The sequence below is a fragment of the Theobroma cacao genome, chromosome 7 (genome assembly GCF_053813885.1).
Source record: "Theobroma cacao isolate CCN51 chromosome 7, ASM5381388v1, whole genome shotgun sequence".
Classification (NCBI taxonomy): Eukaryota; Viridiplantae; Streptophyta; class Magnoliopsida; order Malvales; family Malvaceae; genus Theobroma; species Theobroma cacao.
The window spans coordinates 37,428,189-37,450,162 of record NC_142645.1 but is presented as its reverse complement, the minus strand read 5'-3'; the positions used below and the strand labels follow the sequence as shown (position 1 = coordinate 37,450,162).

The following is a 21,974-nucleotide window of genomic DNA, read 5'->3' as shown; positions in this document are numbered from 1 at the left end:
GCTTATTAATATGCTTCAACTTAGCTTAATCACGACTAAATTGTGGTCGTAGTGAAAACATCAACGGGTCAACACAATAAGGTTTGTGGGGAGGCTAAATTGGAAAACAAGCATCTACGATGGAAAATCACCTCCAGGTAGCTAGTTATTAGGCCAAGGCCATGTTTGTTAACGAAATTAACCTAACAAATCACTCTGTTAACTAAGAATGACCATGCATCACCACCCATATAATCAAGAAAGAGATCTCAATTTGTTAATCCTTATTATGTCTGGACTTGATGAGTTTTCGCTCGTTAAGTCAAATTAAGCTATAGGCTCCACTCCTAGTGGTGCCCTTCCATCAATTCTTTCAAATTTTAACTTTACGACCACACTCCCTTCAGAACCTAAAGACTTTGATTTCTCATAAAGTGCTGATGGAGTCTTAATAGCAACATCCGCAAATCCCTAGTTAGCATTATTTATGTTTAAGATTAAAACAGTATCTAATCATCTTCAAGTCCCCAACTTTCATTCTTGATTAATGAAAACATCCTTGGCAAATACTTCGTAGGTGCTCATTTTTCATAAATCCAAGAATTTCACCACTGACTATGAAATACGAATCCCCTTACTATCTTTGTTAATCATTACTCCAATCTTTAGCTAATGTATACAAGCGTAGGTCTACTTTAAGCACTCCAATCTCTTCAAAGTAACAACACCAGAGGAACAACCTAACCAGTTAAGGCCAGGAACGCATCATCGACAGTAAAGACAATCTAATCAATGCTCACTGTAAGGTAGACTGATCTGCATGCTCACTATGATGCAGATTGATCTCCTTAACCCAATGTCTAACTACTAGCTTTTTAACAACATCAACTTAAATATACACTATTGGAGCTGGAATTACTGCAGTTACTAGCACTAGACTTGCCCTCCAATCAATCTTCGCTAAGGGATTTAGACTGTACTTATTTCAATTACCAAACTCATAAAGCCCGATATTGTTATTTATTGTCATTACCTCCTAGTGTCAAGATTGGGTAATTTGCGTGCTTGTTGTCTTCCTTGGATTTGGTAGTTATTTCTCAAGCTCCCTTTTCGAAATTGAACCCTAATTCTCTGTCACCACTACAATAGGCCATTATCTTACAATTGAAAGTTGATAGGGCATAAATTTCAATGATGCATTGCTAACACAAAAGTTGTGCACTTCGTCAAATTATCAAGAATCATCAGAGCAATGAGCAAAACCTGTATTGACCTTTTATCTAATAAATGCATCCTTTCTAGAAGTCAGGGTATGTTGCATGTATTAGCTCTAGAATTACTATGGTTATTTGAGTTGCAGATACCATCAAACAAACTATAACTAATTTAATGAGCCATTTGCAATTCCACAGTCTAAAATGGTTCATACTTACACATGCATGGCTTAATCTTTGAGATAAGCATATGGCTACTGGTTGGATTAACTAGATGGCATTCCTTCATGACGTCGACACCACATGTGCCTTAGCTTCCCAATGAAACGAAAATGAGGCTTGAGACAAGGCACAAGCGTCATTCTTGTCGAGGGACAAAATGTGTATACTTGATGGATGGGGCCAAGACCCTACACCCACGAAATGTTCCGCATCCAATAGCATGATAGAGCACCTTTGCACAAACACTGCCACATTGGTTAGCAAACACACTTAGGACACTAGGTGTAATTCAGGTTTTCCCTATAGCCCCTAGAGGGGCAAGACAAAAAAGGGATGACTAGACACTCGATTACCATCATGATAAGTATGCAGCACAAGATCTCAAAAAGCCTTTCAAGGTGCAATTGTCATGGATCGTAGTTCAAGGCATTAAAAAAGGCCTTGGGGTGTCCCAGAGTGCCGACTTGTAGGGAGTATTATTGAGAGAGAATCCTTGATTGGTAACATGGGGTAGATGCAAGCTACACAGCACTAATGTCATGCCCATTTTGTGGTGAGAGGTGAGCCAGCTCGACGACAGGGGATTGAGGCTAAAGAGGAGGCGAGCCAACTCAAGGATGGGAGAGCAACAAAGGCTGAGACTCCGATTCGGTGCCAAGATAGCACTATGGCTCGAAGACAACACCCAAGAGTAAACAAATGGTGCAGGCCAATAAGCATACTGGGTACACGGGCCAACAGGAAAAGGGCACACAACACAGCAAGCAGACTGACGAGAAATTGGGGCTCACGAACTTCCCAGGCAGTTTGTCTGATGTGTGAGAACCACTGGTCAACCTAAGGCCTACAAGGCAACCGTTGCCTACCGTTAGGAACAATGGCTTGGGCACATCAGAAGGGTCTAACAAGGCTTAAAATAACTTCTAGCCGTTAAGAATTGCATTAAAATGGCTTTAAGGTGTCTAAGGCTTATAAATACCCCTTGAGCCTACTCATTTGAGCCTAATGACTAATGTACTTGAATTCTATGAAATAAAAGCTCTATCTTCTTGCTTGTGCTTGCCTTAAATAATCCTAATTTATTATAATTGAGTAGGCTGCTAGTTTTTCTAAGAGCCTTTGAGTAAGGCAAAAGTTAGGCCACACGAGTCAAGAGAGAACCCCTGTGACACTTGGTATCAGAACGACAATGGCAAACACAAGATTTAGAGTGGGAACAGAGGGTGTTACTACCACCCCTGATACAAGAGAGGCACGTTCAGGTAGGGTGAAGTTGAAGTCCTTGTTAGAAGACCTCCTTATAGCGGTAGAGTCCAAGCTAACATGGCAATAAGAGCTTGTGGTAGAGCTGGCTGATCCTTGCAAGGCTAACAAGGTAGTAAACTACCTTTAATGAGACCTTTAAGGCACTAACCCAACATGATACTAGATGAGAGGCTAAGTCCAAGTAGCTAAGGCATGACATGAACGAGTTGAGACGAGAGCTCGAAACGTGCAAAGCACTCCTTAGGGGAGGGCTGCTGGCCATGTAGCTGACTAACAAGGTGGACGTTCCCAAACCGAAAGAGTTCAAAGGCTAACGGAGTGCCCAGAACATTGACATCTTTTTATGGGGGATGGTAAGAAAATTAACACAACATCTATGTATCTTACTAACTTGGCATGTTTGTGGTGGCGCAGGAAGTGTGACGAGAGGCATGGTAGAGCTGCATCTCAACATGAGTATGCCCAAGACGAGGCACGTAAAAAATTAAGGCACCCGACGCAACGGATTGGAGTTCGGGAGTATGTGAAAGAGTTCACCAAACCGATGTTGCAAATTCGTGACCTAGGTGAGCGGGAAGCTCTATTCTATTTCCTTGACGGGCTAAGACCATGGGCAAGGCAAGAGCTTCAGCGCTGCGGGGTCCAGGATATCACTACTGCAATGGCTGCGACAGAATCCTTGATCGAGTTCCAAAATCAGAAGATGAAAAGGATGAGAGGAAAGGTAAGGCCAAGACTTAGGCTAATGCCAAGTATCTATCAAGGGGCACTGCCAATGGGTAGACTAGCACACGGGGTACTGACCAAGGTAGCTGAGTTGAGAAAAACAAAAGGAAAGGACCCTGAAGTGCTTCTTGTGTGACGGACCACACATGGTCTGAGACTATCCTAATAAAAGCAAGCTTTCTACCATCACAAGGGAAAATAGTGATGGGCAACAACGAGGTGACACTTTGACGTTGGGAACCATGATGCTGGGTACACTAAAACAGCACAAGCCAAGTCGCAGCAAAGGCTTAATGTTTGTTGACATCATGGTGGTGGGTAAGAAATTGAATGCCTTGGTTGACACGGGGGCGAGTGACCTATTTGCTTCTGCCAAAACAACAAAGATGTTAGGGCTGGACACCAAGGTAAGGGGCTCACATATCAAAATTGTCAACAACAAGGAAGTCCCCACCATAGGCACTGCAAGCAATGTGAGCGTGCGACTAGGTGAGTGGGTAGGTAAGGAATCCATTAAGGTTATTCCTCTTGATGATTATGATTTTGTTATTGGTTTGGATTTCCTTGACCGTATTAATGCCATGGTTGTCCCTTTCTCAAATTACATTGTTATACTTGACCCCTGAGGTCAATGTGTGGTGCTAGTGAGGCACAAACAGCAATCCACAACCAAGACACTGAGCATCGTATAACTTGCTAATGGTGTACGTAAAGGCGAGGAAACCTATATCGCCACACTGTCCCTAAATGAGGGTGAAACGGCACCTTTACTGAGCGAGTTAGCAGGCATGCTAGACGAGTATGCAGATGTGATGCTAGCTAAGCTGCCGAGCTACTTGCCACCCAATCGAGAAGTAAACTACAAGATAGAGCTTGTTCCGGGTGCGTAACCACCACCATGGGCACCTTACAGCATGGCACCTCCAAAACTAGCAGAATTACGTTGGTAGCTCACGGAATTGATTGAGGCAGGCTTCATTCGACCAAGCAAGGCACCCTATGGTGCACTTGACCTCTTCCAACAAAAGCATGATGGATCGCTACGTTTGTGCATAGACTACCAGGCATTAAACAAGTTGACCCTCAAAAATTGCTATTTGATCCCCAACATTTTAAAGTTATTCGACCAACTAAGCGAGGCCAAGGTTTTCTCCAAACAAGACCTACAATATCGGTACTACCAGGTGAGGATAGTTGAGGGCGACTAAGAGAAGACTACTTGCATGACGCACTACGGTAGCTTTAAGTTCTTAGTGATGCCCTTCGGCCTGACGAATGCCCCTGTGATGTTCTGCACCCTGTTGAACAAGGTACTATCTTCGTTCTTTGACAAGTTTGTGGTGGTTTATCTTGATGACATTGTTGTCTATAGTAAGACCATGGCGGAGCACATCGGGCACCTACGAGCTGTGTTTGAGCACCTAAGGCAACACCAGCTCTATGTCAAGTCGAAAAAGTGCTCTTTTGCCTAACCAAAGATTCCATTCCTAGGCCACATTATTGAGGGAGGCCAAATTCGAATGGATGAGGCTAAGGTCCTAGCTATTGACTAGTGGGAGCAGCCCATTAGGGTGATCGAGTTGAGTTTTATGGGACTTGCGAACTACTGTCGCAAGTTTGTGCACGGTTACTCTAACATCGTGGCACCCCTGACTGGCTTGCTGCACAAGGATTGAGCATCGCACTAGAGTCCAGATTACAAGCACGAATTCCAACGATTGAAATATGCCATGACCAAGGAGCTTGTATTGCAACTGCCTGATCTGACTGTGTCATATGAAGTACACACTGATGCCTCAGACTACGCCTATGACACCCAGTACTCTTGTATGGAAGTCAATATGACCTTATCAACAAGACAAAGGGATCAATGGATGCTGATTTAAGTGCCAAAGGATGGAGACGGGTGAAAAGAGTATTTTAAGATAAAATATTTTTATCAGGAAAAAATTTACAAGATAAAAGGTGATTTGGATGTGAATCAAGACAAAATAAGATGTTTTGGAGCCCTAGAAGGCTAGTAGAAAATTTTAGAATAAATAATATTTTATTAATAAAATAATATTAAAATATTAATATTTTATTCAGTGTCTAAATTTTTCATGAAGTACAAATATATGGTCAATCTAAGTGGGGGAGAAGAAAGACGAGAAAATTTTAGAGAAAAATGACGTTAATGGGACCCACATGTCGTTATTAAATAAGCTAACGCGGGTAAGTAAATATTTAAATATTACGATGTTACCACGTTAAATCATAAATTTGATATGTTATTGGTACAAGTGTTAAGAAAGAAAAATGGAAAGAAATTGGAATTAAAAGATTGTGAGAGCATACAATTAAAAATAGTGAAAACCTTAGAGGGCAAAACGGTAATTTCTCATAAAGCTTGGTTAAAGCTTCCAAAGGAAGCTTTGACTCTCCATCCTTATCCCATGGCCGGCCATTGTGTCCAAGGAGCCATCTTCCTCCTTCATCTCCTCCCAATGCTATTTTTGTTCCTCCACCATAAAAATCAAGATTTTCATTTTATTTTCCTTGTTTTCTTTTCTTTCCTTTTCTTTTCTTACTTCTTCCTTCTCCTAACTTCTTGGGCAGCAAACCTACAGCTTCTAACCCCAATTTTCAGCACATCTGAACCCTAGGAGAAAGAAAGAAAACTCTCTATTCCTTTCCTTTATTTTCTATATCTACTCCACTTTCAACAACACTTGAATTTTGGCTTCAAATCTTCATTTTTAAGGCTAAAAGGTATATATTTTCAACCCTTGAATTTTTGAATTTATGGGTTTGTATTTTTTAGACTTTATTTTCTAAGTTTCTTCAAATTTCCTTTTCTTGAAATTGCTAGGTTTGGTTGATCTTTATACCTTTAAGCACCAAGGTAAAGAAACTTCAAACTTGAACAATTAGTTTAATGGGTTTGTGAATTATACTAGAATTCTAGGTTAAAAGTTGGGTTAGTGTAAAGCCCGACCTTAAAAAATACTTGTCATGACATACATGTGATGGATAGCATGTTTATATACTAGGAAAGCCTCGAAAAATAGACAAAAGTCGGTATTGTACCTAGAGGTACAATAAAGTTGATCTAAGCCTCGAATTAGATCAAATAGGGATTTTAAGGTGAAATTCAAAATTTTACAGTCAAGGAATTACTTAAAATGGTGATTCAGAGTTCGAGGATTAATTTGGAATCAAACCGGAATTTTCACTATCCAGGGGCAAAATGGTCATTTGCCACTTGGGGACAAAATAGAAATTTTTAGAAAAGATTTCTTTGGCCCCATTTGACTTATTGGAGTATAATTTGAGGTTTAGAAGTGAAAAATTTTAATTTCGGTATAATTTGGAGTACAAGGGTAAAATGATAATTTTACCATCCCGAGGGCAAAATTGTAAATTTTCACTCTCAACACTTGTCAAGACCAAGGGATTTTATTCATCATGGAAATGGATAAACATGAGAAATGTGTGGTGGAGAATTAAAGAATTAAAAGTCAAATATTTAAAATTTGAACCAATAAGAAAATGTCATGTGTCATGTTTTTATTACTTTATTGTTTTTTTATAACAAGGCATAAAAATCAGCCCATTTCTCCCATAGTGGTCGGCCAAACCAGAAGAGAAGAGAAACCACGGAAGAACAAACCCTAGGTGGGAAAAATCAAAGAGAAAGTATTGGAATTCAAGGATTTGATCAAGCAAAGGTAAAATTTCTTTGATTTTGCTAGTGATTTACCTTACCCATGCATTTTTCCTTAATTTCCATGCTTGAAAAGCATGCTTTCATAGTGAATTCATGGCTGGTCAAAATGGGTATGGAGAGAGAATGATCTTGGATTAGTTTGATTTTTAGGTATGTTAGTGTTTTTAAGTGATTAATGATGTGTAGCATGAAAACAAGTGAAAAAAACAACCAAAGGTTTGGTCCCATCAATAGCCGAATTCTCTAAGTGAATAATGAGGAAGAATGGGATGTTATTCTAGGTGATGTGATTAAGAATTAATAGTCTTTGGTGAATTGAGGGATTGGAAAAGAAATGGAGCAAGTTGGAGTGAAATTGGATGCATTGGCCAATTTGTCGGATGTAAAATCGACTTAGGCCAATACCGGGTCTAGATGGCTACCCGTGCATTTTTCATTTCATATCATGCATATACATATCGAGCCTAAAATAGCTTATGACTGTTAGACACAATTTAATTGAAATATGTGTCATGGATTATGGCTAGGTGGTGAGCCATTGGATACGAGTAAAGGACTGTATCCTCGGACTGAAAATAGGAGTATTTCTACTCCTAATACTGTGAGTGGACAATTTATCATCTTAAATATCTAGAGTAATTATACTTGTTTGATGCTTTTATTAAATGGTGAGTTTAAATTATAAAATATTATGTTTTCTAATTAAAATATTTTTTAATAAAAAAAATGAGATTTATATTAGTTTTGAAATCAAATATTGTTTTTGAAAAATTGAGTATATGGAGACTGTGTTGAATTTATGATTTTATATGTTATTGAAATTGTGGCTTATGACACAATGGTAGCATGATGGCTAAATTTTTGGAGTTGGCATGAAATATATGAACAGTTTTAGATTGGTCTCAGTAGATTGGATTACATTTTATTCGCCATATTATGCTACTAAAAATTTTATGGGTCTGGTGGTATATTAAATAGTCATTGCAGTGGTGGGGGTTTCCGTGGACTGCCTATGAAAGGGGCACGGTAACCCAATTATATACCTACCTTCGAGGGGAGATGTTGGATGATGTATCTCTTAAGGTAAGATTTGAGTGCACCTCACGTTCGGGCCACCACGTGAGAGTGAGACTCAGCCAACGCCAAGGAACGGCTGTGTGTCAGATGTGAAAACATGTTTATGGGTATGGGACATTTAACAGCCTTGGCGATCTCAGTGGGATACCTTGACGAAGGTACCTGCGAGAAGGATTCTAGCAGGAGCCAAGTTTAAGAAATTCATAAATCAGGAAATTTTGATGAAAAGAAATTGTTTGGTATAGATTGAAACGAATTTTGCGTAATGAACATTATTGAGATATAACGTTTTTATATTGTCTCCATCTACTCGGCTTTAGATGCTTTTAATGGTAATTATTTACTCACTGGGATTATGTAATCTCACCCCTCTTCCTATCCATTTTTCAAGCTCAGGACAGTTTGTTGATAGTTGATTAAGACGAGAATTAATCTTGGAGTTGCATCCTAGAAAGTAAGAGTTCGTAGCCCTACACCTTCTTGGTCAGTTAGGGGCACATGTATCACTGTAAACGAAATTGCATACTTTAATTATCTTTATTACTATATGAATAAATTTATTTTACTCTTACGCTACAAAAGTTATTTTAAGAAGACTTTGAAAATATTGTGTTTTAAGAAAAAAGAATATTTTATTTAATATTTTTATTATATTCAAATAGCTATAATTTTACTTTAAACGAATATTTTAGACTTAAAAATTTAATTTAAATCATGAAATATGTGTTTCCACTTACATATTACATTTTTTACGGATTTTAAAATTTTCGAAAAAGAAAAGAAAAAAAATGACTAAAATGCCCTTGTAAGACAGAAATAAATTTTCATTGTTTTTGAATGGAAAAATGGTCCATATCGTTTCAAAACACGATTTTAGTTACTGTCGATCACAGGGGAGGTAACAAAACTGATACGAAAGCCTTGCGAGGTTTCGATCAGCATTTGGGGTAAGGAATGTCTGACCAGCTTCGCAACGGTTGTCACGAGCTAGATAGGAGTTTCGGGTCATGACAATTTTATTGGTATCAGAGCATGGTTTAAAGATAAGAGATTTTGGTTTTAAAGCTTTGGATTTTAAGGTTTTTGGTTTTAAAGTTGTTCCAAGAAATTCACTCTGACACTGCGTGGCCCCACATTAAGTTCAGTCGAATAAAATGCATGAGTTTGTATATAGAGTTTCTACTTATTGGGCTCCACCAAATTTGGGAGTGAAGGTTAAGATAGGAGAAAGTCCTAGTAATAGTGAGACTGATGAAAGTGTTGATAGTAATGACGTAAATCAAGGCAAGAGAAGAAAAAGGAAAAACTTGAAACGAACTTGAAAAAAGATCAAGATAACGATGATCCTAAAGATGTTTAGTGTTTTGTTGAAGCTTATAATACTGTAACCTTAGGTGGACGTAGTATAAGAAGAATGTCCTAAGGTGAGACATAGGACATGAGGAGTTTTAGATATGCTTATAGATGAAGATGTGAGATAGTGATAAGAGATGTTAATATCAAACGAGGAGAAAGTAAATAAAGGTTTCAAGAATAATATAGTAAATGAGTTCATATGGAATATTGCTGTAAGAATTTCTTATTATATTATGGAAATTAGAACTCAAAAATACTTGAGGTATACAAAGTTCAAATGAATTTAAATCTTAAGTAACAAATTAATGTCGAAGTACAAAGAAGGATACAAAGCAATATAGAGGCATGAAAGATGATTGAGGACAAAGGGATGACTCTGAGGAATTGTGATACTGCATCGTAATCAATGATCAAATCAAGGTAGATCTCGGAAGCATAAATGGGATTATAAGGCATATTCACATATGTGGGGTTGATATTGTGATCAACTTAAATCAAGAATGATTTTTAGTGAATTAAGATTCAAACTTAATATATGATGAGTGATGTAGGTAGTACAATGATAAGAAATTTTATCAGAAATTGAACTATGTGAACATAAGAGACTTGGGAAATAGTCGAGGAGATAATATCAAGGAAATATGATCTATATCATGGTTAAGCTGTACGAGATTGATTAATATGATTAAGAAGATTGATATGTCATACTTGTGAGATAAACAGAAACTATGTGAAAATAATGGAAGAAAATATCCTACATTTTCTTTGAGTTTGATGAGTGAAATTTTGAGGACAAAATTTTATTTTAAGGGGGGCAGTGCTATAAAGCCCAACCTTATAAAATACTTGTCATGATATACATGTGATGGATAGCATGTTTATATACTAGGAGAGCCCCGAAAAATCGACAAAAGTCGGTATTGTACCCAGAGGTACAATAAAGTTGATCTAAGCCTCGAATTAGGTCAAATAGGGATTTTAAGGTGAAATTCAAAATTTTACAGTCAAGGAATGACTTAAAATGGTGATTCAGAGTTCGAGGTTAATTTGGAATCAAATCGAAATTTTCATTATCTAGGGGTAAAATGATCATTTGCCACCTGGGGACAAAATGAAAATTTTTAGAAAATATTTTTTTGCCCCATTTGACTTATTGGAGTATAATTTGAGGTTTAGAAGTGAAAAATTTTAATTTCGGTATAATTTGAAGTATGGGGGTGAAATGGTAATTTTGCCACTTCGGGGGCAAAACGGTAAATTTTCACCCTCGACACTTGTCAAGACCAAGGAATTTTATTCATCATAGAAATGGATAAAGATGAGAAATGTGTGATGGAGAATTAAAGAATTAAAAGTCAAATATTTAAAATTTGAACCAATAAGGAAATGCCATATGTCATGCTTTTATTATTTTATTGTTTCTTTATAAAAAGGCATAAAAATCAGCCCATTTCTCCCATAATGGTCGGCCAAACCAGAAGAGAAGAGAAACCAAGGAAGAACAAACCCTGGGTGGGAAAAATCAAAGAGAAAGTGTTGGAATTCAAGGATTTGATCAAGCAAAGGTAAATTTTCTTTGATTTTGCTAGTGATTTACCTTACCCATGCATTTTTCCTTAATTTCCAGGCTTGAAAAGCATGCTTTCATGGTGAATTCATGGCTGGTCAAAATCGGTATGGAGAGAGAATGATCTTGGATTGGCTTGATTTTTAGGTATGTTAGTGTTTTTGGGTGATTAATGATGTGTAGCATAAAAACAAGTGAAGAAAACCACCAAAGGTTTGGTGCCCATCAATAGCCGAATTCTCTAAGTGAATAATGAGGAAGAATTGGATGTTATTCTAGGTGATTTGATTAAGAAATAATAGTCTTTGGTGAATTGAGGGATTGGAAAAGAAATGGAGCAAGTTGGAGTGAAATTGGACGCATTGGCCAATTTATCGGATGAAAAATCGACTTAGGCCAATACCGGGTCTAGATGGCTACCCGTGCATTTTCCATTTCATATCATGCATATATATATCGAGCCTGAAATAGCTTATGACTGTTAGACACAATTTAATTAGAATATGTGTCATGGATTATGGCTAGGTGGTGAGCCATTGGATACAGGTAAAGGACTGTACCCGCAGATTGAAAATAAGAGTATTTCTACTCCTAATACTGTGAATGGACAATTTATCATCTTAAATATCTAAAGTAATTATTCTTGTTTGATGCTTTTATTGAATGGTGAGTTTAAATTATAAAATATTATGTTTTTCAATTAAAATATTTTTTAATAAAAAAATGAGATTTATACTGATTTTGAAATCAAATATTGTTTTGGGAAAATTGAGTATATGGAGACTGTGTTGAATTTATGATTTTATATGTTATTGAAATTGTGGCTTATAACACTATGGTAGCATGATGGCTAAATTTTTGGGGTTGGAATGAAATATATGAACAGTTTGTGATTGGTCTCGGTAGATTGGATTACATTTTATTTGCTGTATTATGCTACAGAAAATTTTATGGGTCTGGTTGTATATTAAACAGTCACTGCAGTGGTGGGGGTTTTCGTGGACTGCCTATGAGAGGGGCACGGTAACCTAATTATATACCTACCTCCGGGGAGAGATGTTGGATGAAGTATCTCTTGAGGTAAGATTTGAGTGCACCTCACGTTCGGACTACCACGTAAGAGTGAGACTTAGTCAACGCCAAGGAACGACTGTGTGTCAGATGTGAAAATATTTTTATGGGTATGGGACATGTAATAGCTTTGGCCGTCTTAGTGGGATACCTTGACGAAGGTGCTCGCGAGAAGGATTTTGGCAGGGGCCAAGTTTAAGAAATTTATAAGTTGGGAAATTTTGATGAAAAGAAATTGTTTGGTATAGATTGAAACGAATTTTACGTAATGAACATTATTGAGATATAACGTTTTTATATTGTCTCCATCTACTCGGCTTTAAATGCTTTTTATGGTAATTGTTTACTCATTGGGATTATGTAATCTCATCCCTCTTCCTATCCATTTTTCAGACTCAGGACAATTTGTTGATAGTTGACTAAGGCGAGAATTAATCTCGGAGTTGCATCCTAGAAAGTAAGGGTTCGTAGCCCTATACCTTCTTGGTCAGTTGAGGGTACACGTATCACTGTAAACGAAATTTCATACTTTAATTATCTTTATTACTATATGAATAAATTTATTTTACTCTTACGCTACAAAAGTTATTTTAGGAAGACTTTGAAATATTATGTTTTAAGAAAATAGAATATTTTATTTAATATTTTTATTATATTCAAATAGCTATAATTTTACTTTAAACGAATGTTTTAGACTTAAAAATTTAATTTAAATCATGAAATATGTGTTTCTACTTACATATTACATTTTTTACGGATTTCAAAATTTTCAGAAAAAAAAATGACTAAAATACCCATGTGAGATAGAAATAAATTTTCATTATTTTTGGATGGGAAAATGGTCCATATTGTTTCAAAACACGATTTTAGTTACTGTCGATCACAGGGGAGGTAAGAAAACTGATACGAAAGCCTTGCGAGGTTTTGATTAGCATTCGGGGTAAAGAATGTCTAACGAGACTTCGCGACGGTTGTCACGAGCTCGATGGGAGTTCCAGGTCGTGACAGTTAGAGTGTAGATTGTATAGTGTATATTTATTAGAATTATTTAATTCAAATTATGACTTGATTGAGGTTGTTATGGCTTATTGGTAAACATAGGTTTTAACAGTATTTCGGGACTACTTGGATTAAGACTTTGTGGGCACTAGTTTTGTAAGGTGGCATTAAGGTGAGTGAACTTGCATTAAAATGTTTTGGAATAAATGATTATATGCTTGATTGAACCACTTGAAATATTTTATTAGTTTTTCTTTAGAATTTGCATGGGAAGAAGCCCTTGATGAAACGTTTTTATGTTGTGAAATATGAATGTAATAAACTCATGTGTTTCTACATTATGTTGATGTGTATGTTATGCATTGAATGGCACTATTGGGTGACAATTGTAACCGTGCATGTGCGGTGTGGGAGTGCACATGGCGGTGATAGTGGTGTGCTGTGGGAGTGCACACACTAATGATATATGCCATGTGCGGTGTGGGAGTGCACATAAATGTGATAGTGGTGTGCTGTGTGAGTGCACACACTAATGATATATGCTATATGCAGCATGAGAGTGCACATGACGGTGATAGTGGTGTGCTGTGTGAGTGCACATACTAATTATATATGCCATGTGCGAGGTAGGAGTGCACATGAGCTGGTGAGATGGGAGTTGTATACATGTATACACATACCATAGAGAGGTTAGGAAAAATATTATGTGTTTGCATTGAATATTGAATGTTAAAATTTGACAAATGTTTTCCAATTGATTTTCACTGTAGCAAAAATGGATTTTCGTTGTGACAAGAATTCTTTTAATTTCATTTCCCTATTTCTCGCTACAATGAACTCATTCTCGCTGTAGCGAGAAACTCTCAGGTGGTTGGGTAAAATGCCTGCTCGGGTTTTCGATGCAGAGAGAAACTTTCGAGTTGTTAGTTCAAAATTTTACCCTGAAGTTCGTTACAGCGAAAATTCAATCTGGGTGCAGCGTAATGCCTTTCCCTTTCAACGAGATTCGCTCTGCTATGTTTGCCTTGCTTGAACTTCCTAAATGCTTTAAAATGAGTTGAAAAATAGCACGGCATCAAGTTTTGTTCATAATATACAAAATTGCATTGTTTTTAAACAAGTGCATCATGTTTTTGAAAAGCTCTCTGTTTCGTTTGCTTGTTCCCTTCCTATGTTCACTCACCGGGTTTATACTCGTCCTTTTCAACTTCATGTTTTAGTTTTCAAGTTCGAAGATAGTTGGATCTTAGGTAAAGGCACTTTTTCCTGTTCATCTTACGATAGGTTTGCCAAAACACTCCATGATAGTATCCACGCCAGAGTCATGCCGCTAATAGTCAAGGTCTTTTGTTTAAGTATATGGTTAATTAAATGTAATTCATAAGATTTGTTGTAAACACTGTATGTTTGGTTTGCATGATAATGTCGCCACAAGTTGGCAAATGGTAATATTATTTTGTGAATGGCATTGTTCAGTTGCCATGATTTATTTTCGAAAGAAAATTATTTTTGAAAACTATAAATTAAGAACCTCAGGGGTAAAAGAGGGACAAGTGGTCTAATAAACAAGTTTTCATAGAAAGGCTTGCTTGGGCCTAATGGGCCACTCCTATTGGGTCCTTACGTCGGTCATGGCCCGAGAATTGGGCTGTGACAATGTCATAGGAAAAGTCCTAATGCAGCAAGGCCACTCAATGGCCTACGAGAGCAGGAAGCTCAATGACACCGAGCGAAATTACACGGCTCAGGAAAAAAAGATGACGGTAATAGTGCATTGCTTGAGGGTATGGTGGCACTACTTATTGGGGGCACGATTTGTGGGGAAGACTGACAATGTGGCAAATAGCTTCTTCCAGCCAAAAGAAGCTCACTCCCAAGCAAGCTAGATGGCAAGTCTACTTGGCCAAGTTTGACTTCACCATGGAATACAAGCCGGCCACAGCCAATTGAGTCGCAGAAGCACTAAACCGCAAGGCAAAATGGGTAACCACCAGCCAAGCGTAAGATGAAATGCTAGACAAGATCCATGCGGGGCTTATAGGAGATGCCACTGCCTAGGCCATCATGTAGTGTGCTAAGGAAGGCAAGATGAGATGGTTCTGGATGGATGGGAACTTATTCATGACTAGAGAGAACCGGATCTACGTGCCAAGGTCTGAGGGGCTACACAAGGAGATTATGCGGAAGCACCACAATTCCCTATGGGTAAGAAATCTAATAGCTAAGCAAACTAAAGCATTGATAGTGGCATGCTACTACTGGCCCAAGCTGACCAAGGATGTGGAAGCGTACGTACTGACATGCTTAGTCTATCAATAGGGCAAAAGACAGTAGCAGCAATCAGCAGGCCTGCTCGAGCCCCTAGAGTTGCCAAACCGGCCATGGCAATCTGTATCCTTGGATTTTATTATTAACCTACCTACAACAAACAATTATGGTGCTATTATGGTTGTAGTGGACAAGTTCAGCAAATATAGGACATTTGTGCCTATTAGTAGGGAATGCCAAGCTGAGGAAGCAGCCTGGGTGTTCATGGCTCATATAGTGAAGCTATGGGGTGTGCCAGAAAGCTTGGTGAATGATCGAGATGGGAGATTCACAAGCAAATTCTAGACCGAGCTATTCAAGTTATTAGGGTCCAAGCTCCGTTTCTCGACCAACTGCCACCCTCAGACGATCGGCCAGACAGAACGAGTGAACTATCTGGTGGAGATCTATTTGCAACACTTCATCCATAACACTCAGTCCAACTAGGCAAAGTTGCTAAACATTGCCCAATTCAGCTACAATTTGCAGCAGTTGGAGTCGACAGGGAAGAGTCCCTTTTAGCTAGTAACAGGGCAACAACCTATGACCTTAAAGGCCCTAGTCAACAGCTATACGGGGCCAACACCGGGAACTTTCAGATATGCTAAGGATTAGCATAAGCAGAGAGACCTAGCCAAGGTAAGCCTTGAGTGCACCACCCGAAAGTACAAGAAGTGGGCAGATAGGCACAGGTGAGATGTGAGCTCTGATGTTGGGGATTTAGTATTAGTGAAACTCCACCAAATTCTCCACAACCAGAAGCTGCACAAATGGTTGACCAAGAGGAACAAAGGGCCCTTTCGCATCAAAAAGAAGGTCGACCGCACAACCTACAAGCTGGAGATGCCGCTAGAGCCTAAGGTCCATCCGATCTTCCCTGTAGAGGACTAAGGCTCGAGATGAGGCGAGCCAGCTCAAGGATGGGCTAGCAACAAGGACTGAGACTCCTATTCGGTGCCAAAATAGTATTGTGGCTCAAAAGTAACACCCAAGAAAAGACAAGGCACACAAGCCAACAAGCAAATTGGGTGAGTAGGCCAATAAAAAAAAGACGCATAGTACAACAGGCAGACTGACGCAAAATAGAGTGCATGAACTGCCAAGGTAATCTGTTTGATGCGCGGGAACCACTGGTCATGTCACGACCCAAATTTCGGGTCATGACCGACACATGAGCCCAATGGACGTAGACCACTAAGCCCAAGCAAACCTATTAATCTGACATGTTCATCATTCCATCATAAACTACTAAGTCACATTCCATAACTTAGGATCAAAATAATATTAAACATTTGCCACTTCATACTGGCATACTAAACAAGTGTATATACATTATCTACATGTATCTTAATAATTTATATTAGGTTTGTCTATACACAACAAAAGAATACTCGACTTCCAACGGAGGGACTCGGACGAATGTACAACTATTGAATGTCGAGACACCTACCGAAAGATGGATACAAGTCTATAAGAACACCTCATCCTAGTTACCTGTTGCCTCGTAATTTGAAAACATGAAGTTGAAAATGGTGAGTATAAACCTAGTGAGTAAACAAGAAAAGGAACAAGCATACCATATGGAATGTTTAACGAAATCATGATGCATTTTTTTTCAAAACAATGCAATTTGTTTTTGATCTTATTAAACCCCTCATGTAAACCTCACATGAGAAAAATCACTTATTGGAAGAAGTCCATACTCAACAAAGGATTTGAAGAGTGAAAACTTTAATAGCATTCATGCGAATCAGGTCAATAAATGACAAGTCCTCGTTGCAACGGAAAGGCATTCTCCCTGTAGCGTAGCTGCAGCGAGAATGAATTTTTGCTGCAACGACACTTGATTTAAATTATCAACTAACCGAAGGTTTCTTGACTGACCGAGGATTTCTCACCAAACCTCCTCATATTAAAGCTTAATTCACTTATTCCTTAATGTTGAAAATTCATGTTCAAATATGTTAGCAAAGAAATGGAAAATAGGGCAACAATTGATCAAAATGAGGTGAAAAACAGAAAGTTTTTTGCTGCAGTGAGATTTTGATCTTAAAACAGAAAGTTTTTCGCTGCAGTGAGATTTTGATCTTAAAACAGAAAGTTTCTCGCTGCAGCGAGAAGTTACAGTACCTTCCTCGCTGCAGCAAAAATGGATTCTCGCTACAGCGAGTTTTTGACCAGCTTACCCTTTCAAAACCCGGGAGTTTCTTGCTGTAGCGAGAATCAGAACATCAAAAAAAAAGTTTCCTTTTCCCTTAAAACAAAGCCATCCTACTAAATAACAAAAACAACATGTAACACATGCAAACTCCCAAATTTCAACAAATCAAATGTTCACATTTTTGCATTACAACCATATACCATATATGTATGTACATATATATATATTAATCATCATGTACACCCTCCCATCATCATTATCTCATATGCAACGACTTATGCGCACTCCCACTCACACATAGCCGGGTCAGCAATGACTTATGTGCACTCCCATTCGCACATAATCAGGTCAGTAATGGCTTATGTGCACTCCTACTTGCACATAGCCGGGTCCACATCAACATACAAAAAGCACCGAATGCATATCATGCATACTATCATATTTTGATAACACATAGCACATTGTATAGCACATTTTCACAATATAAAATCACTTCACCAAAGGCTTATTCCCAAGGTACATTTTCAAAGTCAAGTTAGATAAAATCATTCACATTCCCCAAAACAAGTTTGAAATGCAAGTCCACTCACCAGCATATTGTTGAGCCTTTAGCTTACTCTAATTCCCCTAATGATCCAATTGGAAGGATGGGACTTCGTTAGAACCTAGAATCACATTAGCGTAAGCAATAGGTCAATTCACACACTATAAACCCTAAAAGTTATCTCTTAACTAGCTTTCAATTGCCACATTAAATGGCTATTTATGTTCACTATCTTAATCACTATAAAAGGAATGAACATACTCAATAATAAAACAGCTCATAATCCCAATTACTAGCCATTATTCACAGCTAAAAATTAGGCTTGGTTCATCACTCACCCTAGGGTTTCTTTGTAGTTGAATTCTCTTCCAATAACTTTCAAACAAATTGGGTAATTCTCTCTTTCTCTCTCTAGAACGCCCAACTAGTGAAAGAAAGTATGAAAATAAGATTTTTCAAGGGTTTTGAAGTGAGAGAGTGAAAGAATACAAGGGTTCTAGTCAAAAGGGCTCAAGGTATGAAAACTAGAGATGGAGAGAGAAAATTATGCAAGCTCCATATCAAGCTTCCATGGAAATTGGAAGCAACGTGAAAGAGAAAAAGGAGGAAGAAGAAGAAGAAGTTGCTGGAAAATGAGAGAAGAAGCTGCTGAAAGAAAGATATTTATAGCTAATCTTATCCATTCCCTTGAAATTACCACATTATCCCTCCACAAATTAGCTTATTCTCCTCCAATCTTTTATGCAATCTTTTTGCTCTTTTGACACTGGGACAAGGTCCATAATGGTCTAAACATGCTCGGATTCATGAAAACTTAAAATTCTAACCCGAGGTGAAAAATGACCATTTTGCCCTTACCGTGAAAATCATCAAAATTTGATTTTCTTTTCATTTTACCTTTAATTTCACCATCCATTTATGCCTTAGGCCTACTTAGGCCATAATATTGTTTAAAACTTACTTTTATAGGCTTACTAAGGAAATGACGAAATTACCTATGATTAGGGATATCGTGTATACTTTCCTTTACGAGTCTATAAAGGTCAAGGTCTCACAAGTCAGCCTTGGGCCTGCAGGGCAGTCGTTGCCTACCGTTGGGAACAATGGCTAGGGCAAATCAAAAGGGTCCAACAGGGCTAAAAACAACTCTTAACTGTTAGGAATGGCCTTATAACAACTCCGAGGGGTTTAAGGCTTATAAATACCCCTTAAGCCCCCCCATTTGAGCCTAATGACTCATGTACTTGAATTCTATGAAATAAAAGCTCTCTCTTTGTTCCCTAAGCTCTTTCTTCTTGCTTATGCTTACCTTAAACGATCCTAATTTGTTCTATATAAGTAGGTTGCTAGCCTTTCTAACAGCACTTGAGTAAGGCAAAGATTAGGTCGCATGAGTCAAGAGAAAACTCACGTGACACTAGCTGGCCCACACATGGCTAGGGTGACGGCAGGACAGTGGGCTAGCCAACTGGCACATTATAGAGCCAACTCACCCCAATGCGTAGTCCGAGGCATTAGTGTGTACCTCATACGGCACACTCGGGTCAGGCAATAGCAACATAAGCTCCTCAGTCATGGCCTATTTCAGCCACTAAAATGCTTGCTAGCAATTTAGACTCCAATGTCATGCTCGATCCTTGTGCAGCAAGTCAGTCAGGGGTGCCACGATGTTGAAGTAGCCACACACAAATTTGCGATAATTATTCGCAAGCCTCAGAAAACTCCTCAACTGTGTAACTGAATGTGGGTTGCTCCCACTAGTCGATAGCTTGGACTTTAGCCCCATCCATCCAAATCTGGCTTGGCCCAATGATGTGGCCTAGGAATAAAAACTCCGACTGGCCAAAGGAGTAGTTTTCCCATTTGACGTAGAGCTGGTACTATCGTAGGGGCTCAAACACCGCTCGTAAGTGCCCGATGTGCTCCACCATGGTCTTGCTATAGACAACAATGTCGTCAAGATAGACCACCACAAACTTGTCAAGGAATGAAGACAGTACCTTGTTCATCAGGGTGCAAAACATTGCAGGGGCATTCGTCTAGTCGAAAGGCATCACTAAGAACTCGAAGCTATAACAGCACGTCATGCAGGTAGTCTTCCCTTAGTCACCTTCGACTATCCTCACCTGGTAGTACTTGGACCATGATCTAGTTTAAAGAAACCTTGGCCTCATCTAACTAGTCGAACAACTCAAAAATGTTAAGGATCGGATAGCAATTTCTGATGGTCTGCTTGTTTAGTGCCCGATAGTCGATGCACAAGCGCAACGATCCATCATGCTTCAGTTGGAAGAGGACAAGCACACCATAGGGTACCTTGCTCAGCTGAATGAAGCCAGCCTCAATCAATTCCATGAGTTGCTAGTGCAATTCTACTAGCTTTGGGGGTGTCATCTTGTAAAGTGCCTGTACGGGTGGCTACGCATCTGGAACAAGCTTTATCTTGTGGTCTACTACCCGCTGAGGTGGTAAGCAACTTGACAACTTGGCTGGCATCACATCCTCATACTCGTCCAGCACGCCCGTTATCTTGTTGGGCGCTAGTGTCGCCTCGCTTCGCTCACCCTCATTCAAGGACAGTGTGGCGATGTAGGTCTCCTTGCCTCTGCGCACACCATTTGCAAGCTGTATGACACTCAGTATCTTGGTCGCATATTACTGTTTGTGCCTCACAAACACCACATATTGACCTCGAGGGTTAAGTAAAACAATGCAATTTGAGAATGGGACAACTATGGCATTAATATGGTCAAGGAAATCCAAACTAATAACAAAATCATAATCATCAAGAAGAATAACCTGAATGGATTCCTTACCTGCCCACTCACGTAATCGCATGCTCACATTGCTTGTAGTGCCTATGGTGGGGACTTCTATGCTGTTGACAGTTTTGATATGCGAAGCCCCTGCCTTAACGTCCAGCCCCAAAATCTTTGTTGTTTCAGCAAAAGCAAATCAGTCACTCGCTCCCGTGTCAACTAAGGTATTCAGTTTCTTGCCCGCCATCGTGATGTCTATAAACATTAAGCCCTTACTGTGGCATGGCTTGTTCTGTTTCAGTGCAACCAGTATCATGGTTCCCAGCCTCAAAGTGTCATCCCACTACTGCCCATCAATGTCTTCCCGTGTGATGGCAGAAAGCTTGCTTCTTTTGAGTCAGTCTCAGACCAAGTGTGTTCCGTCACATAAGAAGCACTTCAAGGGTCCTTTCCTTTTGTCTTTCTCAACATAACTGCATTGGCCAATACCCTAACTGCTAGTCTATTCACTAGTAATGCCCCTCGATAGATATTTGACACTGACCTGAGTCTTGGTGTTGCCTTTACCCACATCCTTCTCAGCTTCCAATTTCTTGAACTCGATCAAGGATTCTACCACAGCCATCGCAGTAGTGATGTCTTAGATCTGCGACGCTGAAGCTATTGCCTTACCCACGATTTCAACTTGTCAAGGAAACAAAATAGAGCTTCCCGTTCTCCTAAGTCATTGATTTGCAGCATCAGTTAGGTGAATTCCTTCATATATTCCTAAACTCTAATCCATTGCGTTAGGCGTCTCAATTTTTCACGTGCCTCGTCTTGGGCATACTCAAGATAGAATTGAGCCTTCAACTCTCGCACAAAGCAACCAATGTCAAAATGGCAGCTCCATTGTGCCTCTCGTCACACCTCCAATGCCACCATAAACATGCCAAGTCAGTAAGATACACAAATGTCGTGTTAATTTTTTTACCGTCATCGACAATGTTAGTGGCTCGAAAGTATTGCTCCATCCCC

At 38.9% G+C, this 21,974-nt stretch overlaps 1 pseudogene; it reads right to left on the bottom strand.

Annotated features, from left to right (window-relative positions):
- Window positions 1-383: 383 nt before the first annotated feature.
- On the bottom strand, window positions 384-1,467 carry LOC148761858 (18S ribosomal RNA; annotated as a pseudogene).
- Between the last annotated feature and the right edge of the window lie 20,507 nt (window positions 1,468-21,974).